Source organism: Phalaenopsis equestris, unplaced genomic scaffold, assembly GCF_001263595.1.
Source record: "Phalaenopsis equestris unplaced genomic scaffold, ASM126359v1 Scaffold000002, whole genome shotgun sequence".
Classification (NCBI taxonomy): domain Eukaryota; kingdom Viridiplantae; phylum Streptophyta; class Magnoliopsida; order Asparagales; family Orchidaceae; genus Phalaenopsis; species Phalaenopsis equestris.
In genome coordinates, this window is record NW_018164444.1 from 9,196,974 (window position 1) to 9,207,232 (window position 10,259).

A 10,259-nucleotide genomic window follows, 5' to 3' on the forward strand; every position below is an offset into this window, starting at 1 on the left:
TCACCCTCGGGCCCGGCGCCAACCAAGAGGAGGCGGGTCTCTCTCCAACCATTCCGAAGAGCCGAGATCTCGTAAAGGAAAAATGAGTGAGCTCAGCTGGTTTGGACCTGCGTGAATAAGTTCAGTGAAGTAAGGGAGCCTTCAGGCTTTTCCAAGCCGGCGGCTCATGGCTCGCTCAGTTCGCTCGCGGAGTTATTTAGATCAGTAGATCTATCTATAGATCTGGATAGAGTCTCGCTCAGAAAGGAAGAGTAGCGCGCTTAGCACTCAGTGCCAGCAAGACCTTGCATGCGTGGACAAATGGTCAGATGGTCAGGAAGAAGGTGAAAGAAAAGTGACATGGGTTGTCAGTCAGCCTTTCTTTCTCAGCTCACTAGACGGGGAATATGCGTACAGTAGAAAAAGCTTGAACTTGAAGCAACTAGCAATGCTACCATCAATCAAGGTTTGACCAACCAACCCTGCCATCCTAGAGCATTAGCGTACAATAAGGGCATTTTGAAATTGAGTGAGTCACACATTTTATCTCAGATGTAGAATAGAAGTTTTCTTCCTATTTCTTTGGTTTTGAGTTGGCTGCACTTTGGGTTTCACATAAGATCCGCAGTCTACCCGAGGCTATCGTTCACTGGGGCACGAGAGAACCAAAGGTCAGTACAGTACCTCTTCTCTTTCTTATTGAAGGGGTTCTTTGGAGATAGCTCTGGTTCGTGCGCATTAGAAGTCGAAATGAGTGAAACACCTTGCCTCAGTGCTTCGATCCCATTACGGTCAAGACAGCAAGCAAGGCGATAGTTGTGGAGGATGGTAGTGAATGAAGAAGGAATCCCTAACCTCAAAGCGAGAGCACTGACCTCCCACACGGAGTTTTGATGGCTGGGTCTAGCGAATTGAACTATAGAGCCAGCAAAAAGCCTTCTATTCTGTCGGCCGCTCAAACCAACTGACGATACGGAGGAGCGTACCGTATGGATTGACGAAAAAAGTTTCAGCACAATAGGTAGAACGAGAATTGAACTCACTTGTGTACCATTTTTTGAGAAAGACCGATGCGATGCCGTTCCTACCTTTTAGGTAGTCGCATGATCAATTGATTTCAGACAATAGATCGCTTCTCCAATCCGTGATAATGATAATGTGCCATGTGCTTTCAGTTCTTCGTACGCTGAGAAACGAGAATGACTTCTTTTGGTCGAATAAGATAGACTTTTGCTTCCAAAAAAACATAGGTAATCCCGGAAGTGAACTATGTCAAGCCCGTTTGTCTGCCCTAGCCATAAAAAGGAATCTCTTATGTTGAAGCGAATGATCAAACTGACATCCCCCTATGCGGCTCCCCTGCCATTCCAGCCAGATAAAGCAATGAGTCAGAGGAGGAACATGAAAAAATGACAAAACAAAAACTACTCATCTAGCGCCTTGTTAAAGCCCTCGGTAGGTAGTTCTTCCTCCTAAGCTACAAGCGTGAGACCGCCAGGCGCCAGGGAACTCATATCGAAAAAACTACTTGCATAGAATAAGAAAGAAGTCTGGTGTATTTTGCGATCGGATGGAATCTAGCCTGACAAGCAGGCAATGGGAGTTTGAACCCCCCTCGATCTATTCTATGGTGAGTCAAGCGCGTCTTGCGAGTCAAGAGAGGGATGGGATCAAGGCCCACAAAATCTTCCCGTGCACCGACGCGCCTAGGGAGGCAACCTGTTCGACGTCAGAACCGATCTCTCAACTTTCTTTTCGATCTGGTCCGAGATATGGTCGATCAGTCTCTCATCCTCTATCGTCGTATCGTAGGGAAATAGCGTAATAAAGAAAGCGAAAGTGAGGCTCGAGAGGAGACTTGTTGAGAAACATCCGGGATCACCGAGATGACCCGGCGGGTTTCAACTGGGAGTGGTTCTTCATCTTCCTCCTTTGCTTTGCTTATCCGGAGCTCGGACATGAATTCGGCAAGCCTGACGGGCTGCCTTGCCGGCTGGCGGTAGTCCTCCAGATTGTTAATGATTTTTTGAGTGGTGGACTTCTTCTTCTTCGACTTCTTTCGCCGGGCTGGCATTTTGGATTTTTTTGAACAGGCTGCCCCCTGTGCTGGGATAGGCTAGCTTGCTCCTGTAAGTTGCACCTTGCTTGGTGGTGGTTTGAAGATGGAGGTATTTTGGCGTTGTCTTTCTTCCAACTTCAGCACTGGTTCGGTTGGAGATCTCCACTGAACGCCAGGAACACCTTCAAGCTCCTTTAGCATTTTCTTGGTTTTATTTGAGACGACAGTCTCCCACTCTTCATCTCGTGTCGGCTTTTCTTGTATCATTTGTGTTGGAGCTGGCGGTATGGAGGAAGACGTCACCACCTTTGCCGACTCCTTCTTCGGGTGCACCAAGACGCTATTCGAGAGCGTAAATTCCCCGTTTTCCTCTCCAACCAGTCGACATAGCAATCTTCAATAGGATGGTTGACTACCTGATGATATGGGCAGTAGTTTGGGTCATTGGTTCTATCAGCCTCCTCAGGTCTTTTCGACTCTGGTAGTTGACCAGCCTTGAACGCTTCTCGGAACATTTTTTCCACACTGTCCCTTTGGAATGAGTCTTCTTTCTTCATTCTTTCTTTCAGGGATGAAAAGTTGCGCTCCTCCTGATGCTGGTCTGGGACGTTCACCGCCGCTAGTCAAGGGGTATAGGCTTGTCCATTTCCTCCAAGCACCAGTTTTGGTTGAGGTTTGACCTTAGCATTGACCAGTTGCTTTCCTTTGTCAACATTCTAAATGGAGGCGGGCTTTTTTCCTTTGTCGACACTGTAAGAGGAGGCGGTGTGCACTTCACCCTTTTTGGTATCTGGAGCTTTACTTCGTTTGGATTTTTCTGGATGACCCTCGGATTTTGATCAGTTCAGTTTTGCCACCCGGTCCAGTAGCTCCTGGAATGTTGTGATTGAGGCCATACATAAGTATGGAAGGAACCATTCGATCATCGATATTAGCAGTTGGACAGCATGTTCTTCCTCCAGCTGTTGCTCGCATTTCAGACTCATGTTTAGCGGGTAATGGTAATGTACTTTGTCACTGACTCATCCTTTCTGCGCTTCTCTATGGCAACTATGGCAAGGTAAGCGATCGTTGTTTTTTCAGTCGCGCTGGCGAATCTCTTGACAAACATCCCTTCTCACTCAGCTAATGTTTTGATAGAGTCATTCGGTAGTTCAGCATACCATTTGAAAGCAGTACTACTGACGAACTGGCGGAAGAGCAGAGCATCTATGCCTCCAGTGTTGCCGCAGGTCGCCTTAAACTGGGCCAGATGCTGTCTCGGATTGCCATTGCCATGAAAAGTGTGGAATTTTGGTACCGAGTATCCTTTGGGATATGGCACCTGGTCATACTCTGCTGGATACGGACGACCCTTGCCCACCAGCTTTTCTGCTTGCTCTGAAGCTATGACTGCTTTCATTTTGTCGTTGATAAGAGTTTCAAGCTGAGATGCAGTGAATGCTTCGGAGGTGGCCTTATTTTCTTGAAGTGAAAAAAAAAACTAGCGCCTTCATAGGTCAATGTCTAAATAAATGTAATATATACTATAAAAGATTCAGAAAAGAAAAGAATCGAAATTTCTCATGTGATTGAACATGTGAAGTAAAGATTGAGAACAATTTTGATTTTCCTTCAATTCTTCGAAACAGATTTATCCAATATAAAATAATACCTTAATTCTTTTATTTTGTACAAAAGGTTCATTTCCCCGGCCTGGTTAAGTACTTTAGGGCCAGTACTTCTTTTGTTCCAACGAAGAAAAATTGTTATTGAAACAAGAAGAGTAATTTGAATTGCCATTCCTAATTCTTCTCAATTCGATAAGATTCTCTTAGATAGATTATCTGAGAAATTCTTTCAGAAATTCGATATATAGAAAGAAATCTCTTTTCTTCTATATAGAAATCTAATCTATTCTATATAGAAAGAGTAAAGAATAGTATAGAGTCTTTCGAGTCTATAGTAATATATTCGTACTCTTTTTCGTCTTTCTTTTCTTCTTCTTCAATCTCAAATTGAGAAAATTAGGAAATTCATTAATGGAAAACGAATTGAATGATAAATGAAAATTGAAGTTCAGTATTCTATTCATCTGAATAATTCACTTAAGAAGTCTGAAGAAAGAAAAGAAATCGATCTTATAAGAGAAAGAATATCAAATAGAAAACACATATTTATAAAATGAGACTCTAAATCATTGACTTGTTCAAAGCAAAGGACAAGCTTGAAAGTTTGAGGCCCAATTTACCCGAATTCAGAAAATCTGGCGGTTCAAATGAAGAGAGGTTTCAAAAAAGAAAAAAGGCTGTGTTTTGACTTTGAGCTCTCTAGGATCGAAAATCATGCATTGGATTGATGCCCGGGAACTCTCACTTCACTGTAAAGGTAAAGAGAGAAATCCCGAGAGTGGATGTCACAGTATTTGAAGCAAGGGTCACACTAAATGGACAGCTTCTAGGTTAGAGAGATCCTGCTTTCCTTCCTGGAAGAGAACTCCGAATGATGTTTCCAACATTTGGACCTTTCCTGACAGGAACCTAGACTGAAAGTCCTTCGTGTTAACGTGTTAACCACTTCAACTAGCGCTTTCACTGTCTAACTGTCTCAGTACAATGAAACTCTCGCTTCTTCAAGCCAAGCCTTCCCTAGCCAGTCATTCAGTCGTAGACGGAGCTTAGTCACTCGCGGGGATTAGTCATCTCTTTCTGCTTGTGTCCCATCGGGGATCATAGACCAATAAAGAGAGAGGCCAGTCTTGCTACTCACCATAGGACTTCCCTGGGAAGACGGGATGGGGTAAGCCAATCTGAATATTCCAGTGCCGACTGCATGTACGACTAATTCTTAGATGCTATATAGAATGATGATTTTCTTCGCTGTCGCTCATAGGATTCGGCTCATCATCTTCTCATGAGCTTTGACATGATGATATAACTCAGTCTTGCCAAGAGCGTTGTACACGAGCCATCGTTGCTCGGATTGGAGAGCTCCCCCGGTCAGAGACTTTCTTTCATCTGTGCAGGCTGCTTTCTCCGCTTTCTAATACAAGAGTGAATCTGTCCTTACTTGACTTGCAGTTCCCCTCCTTGACTATGAGATTCTTCCAGCTGATTGGGAAAAAGGGGGCAGTTACTCTTGAGCCTGGAACTTGAATTAGACGTAGATGAAAAACCTGGATAGCGCCTTGGTAATGATAGAACTTCATTAGAATGCCTGGAAGCAGCCAATCTTCTTCTTTATCACTCAACTTAGTAAGTGAAACGAGCGGAACTCTCCCTATACGAAGGCGCTAGAATAGGTCTTTCTAATGAAATGAGACTAGTCCTTGTTTGGAAAGAGTCTTCTTCATCGAAGATTCAGGGAATCTATCCGCAAACTCCTCTAAAAAGAACTCCCAGAAAAGTCTACCTAAATGGTGAAGAAAAGAACACATTGAGGTTGCGCAGCAAAAGATGAAATGAAAAGAGGAGTTTCAAGAATTTTCTTTTTCTATTTTCTCTTTCAAAACGTATGCACAGGGCGGGCGCCAACAACAAGGCTGTGGGTGCACTATGGCTGAGCTTACAGGTGGCATGTGACTAAAGAGCGGCCGAGCACACCAATGAGGATGAACGATTTTCTTACCCTCTACCCCCTGAAAAGCTGAAGGAACGGGTTGCAGACAGACGGAATGGACGGCATAAGTTCTCGTCAGAATCAGACTCTTTTTATGTGCGGCCGGTCAAACAAAAGCAAGGCAGTCGCAGGAGAAGCGTTGAAGAAGCAGTAGTTTAAGCCATTGACCCAGCTTCTGTTGACTATGCAGTTGGTTCTGTCGCTTCAGCGGAATAGTCAGCAGTCTAGCCTCTGACTGGGCCAGATGCATAATCACGTATGTAGGCAAGTGATCCAGTTGCTTCAGTAGAGTACATTGATTCAGATACATACAAAGAAAAAAATCTCAAGACCAAGTGCCAGTCAAGACAGATCCATTCACGGATTCTCGTGAGTGTGATTCAACAGAGTCTGCCTCTCGTGCTCGAGAGGCAGATCCAAAGCCAGTAGCTTACCTAGGAGCAGACTTCGGTATAGCATAGATAGATAAGAGAGTAGGTATGTGAACTGATTCGGAAGATTTTCTCTGGGAGTCTTTTCCGAAAACGAAGTTGACTTCCTTACTAAGCTTTCAGTAAAGTCAGGACTATGCTTCTTTTTCATTACCTCGATCTCCCAGAATCAAATTCTTTCTCTCGAAAACTCAGAATTGGAGGTCTCATTTTTTCTTACCAAAAAAACCCAATTCGGTCTTCTTTACCCCCACTCATTCTAGGGAAGAAAGCTAGCGCTTTCACTGTCTCAGTACACTTCACTATCGCCTTTAGAAGCTTGAAGTCAACTAAGGATTCCATTTCTGAAAGTCTGAAGAATTCCTCTTTTGAAATTTATTGATGTGAAAAACAAGATTTCAAGCTGAAAGTCTATGTTCCGGGGAAGAAAACTGAAAGATTCTTCTTTTCACTAGCATTCGATTTGAAGCTTGATACACAGGCGATTCAAGAATGCATTGAATTTGACTGAAGCAGGAAGAGTTCCTTTAGGTCTTGTCTTCTCCTGTATAGTGAGTCTAGTTTTTACCTGCTTGAGAGAATGGGAGCTTGGAAGAAAACTACACTGCGCTCAAGGTTCGTGATCAAGACGGATAACGTGGCTACGAGCTAGTAGAGACTCTCTTACTATAGAAAAGGAAGCATGGAAAGAGCATCCGATTCCTTCACCACTACACTATGGACTATGGGAGTGCATTGATGCCTTTCATAAGGGCTTTGCCTTTGCACTCATAGGCTGTTTGAAGCTCTGTCGGCTCTGTTCCTAAGCTTGATCTAACAGAGACCCTTGACCCCCTCGGAAAGCGAGTTCATTCATTCCTGGTTGAGAATGAGTAATCAGTCTTGCTGATTGTAGTTCGTGCTCCGAGGTTGAGTTTGTCTTCTGGCTCTCTTCTTTCGTTGCTTTCGAAAGAACCCATGAAACTTCCTTCACTAGCGCCTGACTTTTCTATATCTACAGAGATCTTCCCGAGGGATTTGCTTGTTCTTATTCCATTGCCCTCAGATCGGGCTTGATCGGCTGCTGATAGGTAAAAAACCATTAGGGGTTGTTCTCGTTTTTGTTACTCTTTAGCTAGTTTCAGTCTGTCTTTTTGCGAAGTTCCCTTCCTGCTAAAGCAATGGTCTAACATCCCTATATTAGAGCAGGATTGGATCCAGCAATGGAAGCTAGATTGCCACGTTCAAGCTATAAGTCAAGCCAGTTCATCCATGGCAATCGGGGTGTCGCTACTACTCTACTATACTCTAAGTAAGGGAGGACTCGGTCTATCTAAATGCCCTATCTGAAACTGATTTGTCAATTGAGAGAATGAGCCTATCATTGGAGCCTTCGGGGCTTGTTCCAGCTTAGAGAATGTTGTCTTCCCTCGCTCTTAGTCCTCCTTCCCGGGTGCTCTTATTGCTCTCCTTTTAGAAAGGAGAGGTCGGAAGGAACCATATTGAATGGGGTTATGGTTCATTGCCCAGGGCTGGCATGGGCGATAAAGACATCGTTTGGCCCTGAGGTTGGTTTAGTCCATTTAGTTCTCCCTCGGCTTGTTGTGCATGTTAGGCGCTAGATGTGTATTGGTCTCGGACCCGACCCGGACTTCTCAGTCTACTAAGAGGCGGATTGACTAACAGTTAGGAGTCTTTCCTGCTTAACGAATCGAATCCTTGCCCAATGCCCGGGGAAATAGGGGCTTTTTGTTTGATCGCTGCGGATAGGTGCAGTTCAGACTTCCTACTTCTTAGACGTGGGTGCTCCACACCCATGAACCACCCGCTCTTCGCTTACCCAAACTCAAAACAGCAGCACATTACTCAAGACAACGGAAGCTACTCTTTCCGGGCGAATTCCTTTCATGATCTAAGGGAAGACGCAAGAGCAAGAGCAGATCCCTATCTTCAACCGGAAGCAAAATACTAATGGGGTCACCCTTGGGAAGAAACCGAGAAAGCCTAGAAACCCGGTAAAACAGCGAAAAACGGACATCGAGCAAGGTGCGGAGCAAGCAAGAGCGGGCAACAAGGAAGACGAACTACTACCGGTCTTGGAGGTTGGGTGCGCTATGGGGTCTTGTGCGCCTGGTCTGCGATAATGATAATATGGGTATCTGTCTCGGTTCTGTCTTGGAGCTTCGTTCTTTCTCTTAGAATTGAGAATAAGGAGCGTAGGTTCAGGAAGTCCTGTCCGAAACTTCCCCTATATGGGCATGCACCACTTCCATAAGAAGTCAGGGAAGCCAGAAAACATTTGCCTGACAATGGAAGGTCACTTATATAGCTACTTATTAGATAAGATAAGACTCTGGAAACAAAGGAGCTAGAGAAAGCAAATCAATCTCTCTTGAGATACGAGATTTCCTGAAAGTCAAGAAGGCGCGCAGCGGGGCAAGGAATGAAGGAGCTCGACTGAACACCCACAAAATCTCTCTTTCAAAACAAAAAAGGTGTTTGGTTTAATGTGATCTCTGTTATGAAGAAATAGCTTGATATTTTCTTGGAATAGAAACAAATGATCAATTCTCTGTTTACTTATTTTATTCACTATAGAAATTATGGAAGATGGAATCGGAACATGGGATTCTTGGTTTGTTTTCAAATTCTCATAACATTCTGTTAGAAATCCTCTTGGAAAAGGGGAACAGTCTCAATTTCGGGTTGTACCTCATTAATGATTTCGCTTGCTTATGCAATATCTTCTATGAGCAAAGTTTCTTGTGAACCCTTTTTTTCTGATTTTCTTCAATATGGTGATAAAAATGTGCATGAATAACAATTCTCGGCTTGGAAGGAAGTCAAGAATGATCTGAATTCTATTCAGAAAGATGTGGTTGAAATAATGAATTTGTGCATGTTCAAATAGATGTGTGGTTTGAGGTTCTAGAGCACCTTCTCCTTTCAATTGAAATCAATGGTGTCCAAAAATTGATCATCCGGTAAGATTTAGGTCAAGTCCACACCAAATCCTGCTCTAAATCAGTTATCAAACACCCATTGAGTGTTAGAGCATTGAAAAAATATATATATAAAAGATCCATTACAAGAGACATGTGAAGGCATACGAATTGTATACGATATATATAAATGCCACTAAATTCTGTCAACTCCTTTGTTGTGTCACTTTAGCTTTACTTCCTACATTGAAAATCACGACATTTCCTTGCAAGGCTTGTGATATTATTCTTTTGGGATGATTTACATACATACCACTTAATTCCTATGTATTCATAATTCTAACACCTGAGTTTGACTTTTCACATTTAGACCACCCAATTCTTTCATTCATATCACTTACTTCCTATGTCTTTCACAGACTTCATTTTTTTTTTTTCACACTTATGCAATTGAAATCCTCTTGATTGAATCGTGGAATTGGAGTAAATATTTGCTTCATTTGCGGTGCTTGGGGTGATGGAGAGTAAGATGAATTAACCGGTGTGATAATGTCGGATGTTTGGGAGGATTTGTTTGCTTGAAGTGGCAGTGTATTTCAGTTTTTTTTTTCTGGAATGTGTGGAGGTATGATTCTCGATATGGTAGAATCAAATTGAGAATTTTGTTTATAGGTTAGGGTTGAAATACATGTAACCTGGAATTGAAAAATTGTTTTTATGTTATTTACATCATGTTAGACCAAAGACTGCTTTGTTGCTAAGCATTGTACTTGTTCCCGTCTTCACCAATTATGAAGTAAACAAAATTCTATATTTGGCTATCTTGCAAAAAAAATATACATATGGATGTGAAAGTTGAGCCAGTACTCATTATTGGGCTTAGGTTCAGTTATTCCTACCAATCGATGGGATTTTGTGTTGACCTCATTCATTTGAATCAGATAACTTTGATTGTTTTAATGCTGATTATAATGGAAAACCACGATTAACAATGCTTTTTAAGTCTATCTCCTTAACTGAAATATTTGGAATGTGGATTTCCCATATTTTGTGGGAATACATACATAATACCTTCATTTTATTGTATATACATATACATATTTTTTTTTTCTTTCTTTGCTTCAACTTTGTGAATTTATAACACACACACAATTCTTACATATTTACCTATCCCCCACTTAAAGTTTCATATTCACATATATATATTATCCAATTCCTACATATTGACAAAACTAACATCAACATTTTGCTGTCGTGATTTCCTTCTTTTTA

The 10,259-nt window shown here is 42.5% G+C and overlaps 1 protein-coding gene across 1 annotated transcript in view; it reads right to left on the reverse strand.

Annotated features, from left to right (window-relative positions):
• The window catches only part of LOC110038964, a 5,664-nt gene extending 2,472 nt beyond the window's left edge, over positions 1 to 3,192 (reverse strand). The window contains 1 exon segment of the mRNA XM_020743898.1: positions 1 to 3,192. This exon segment is cut by the window's left edge and continues 2,031 nt beyond it. The gene's annotated coding sequence lies outside the window, so the exon portion shown is untranslated.
• Positions 3,193 to 10,259: the final 7,067 nt, after the last annotated feature.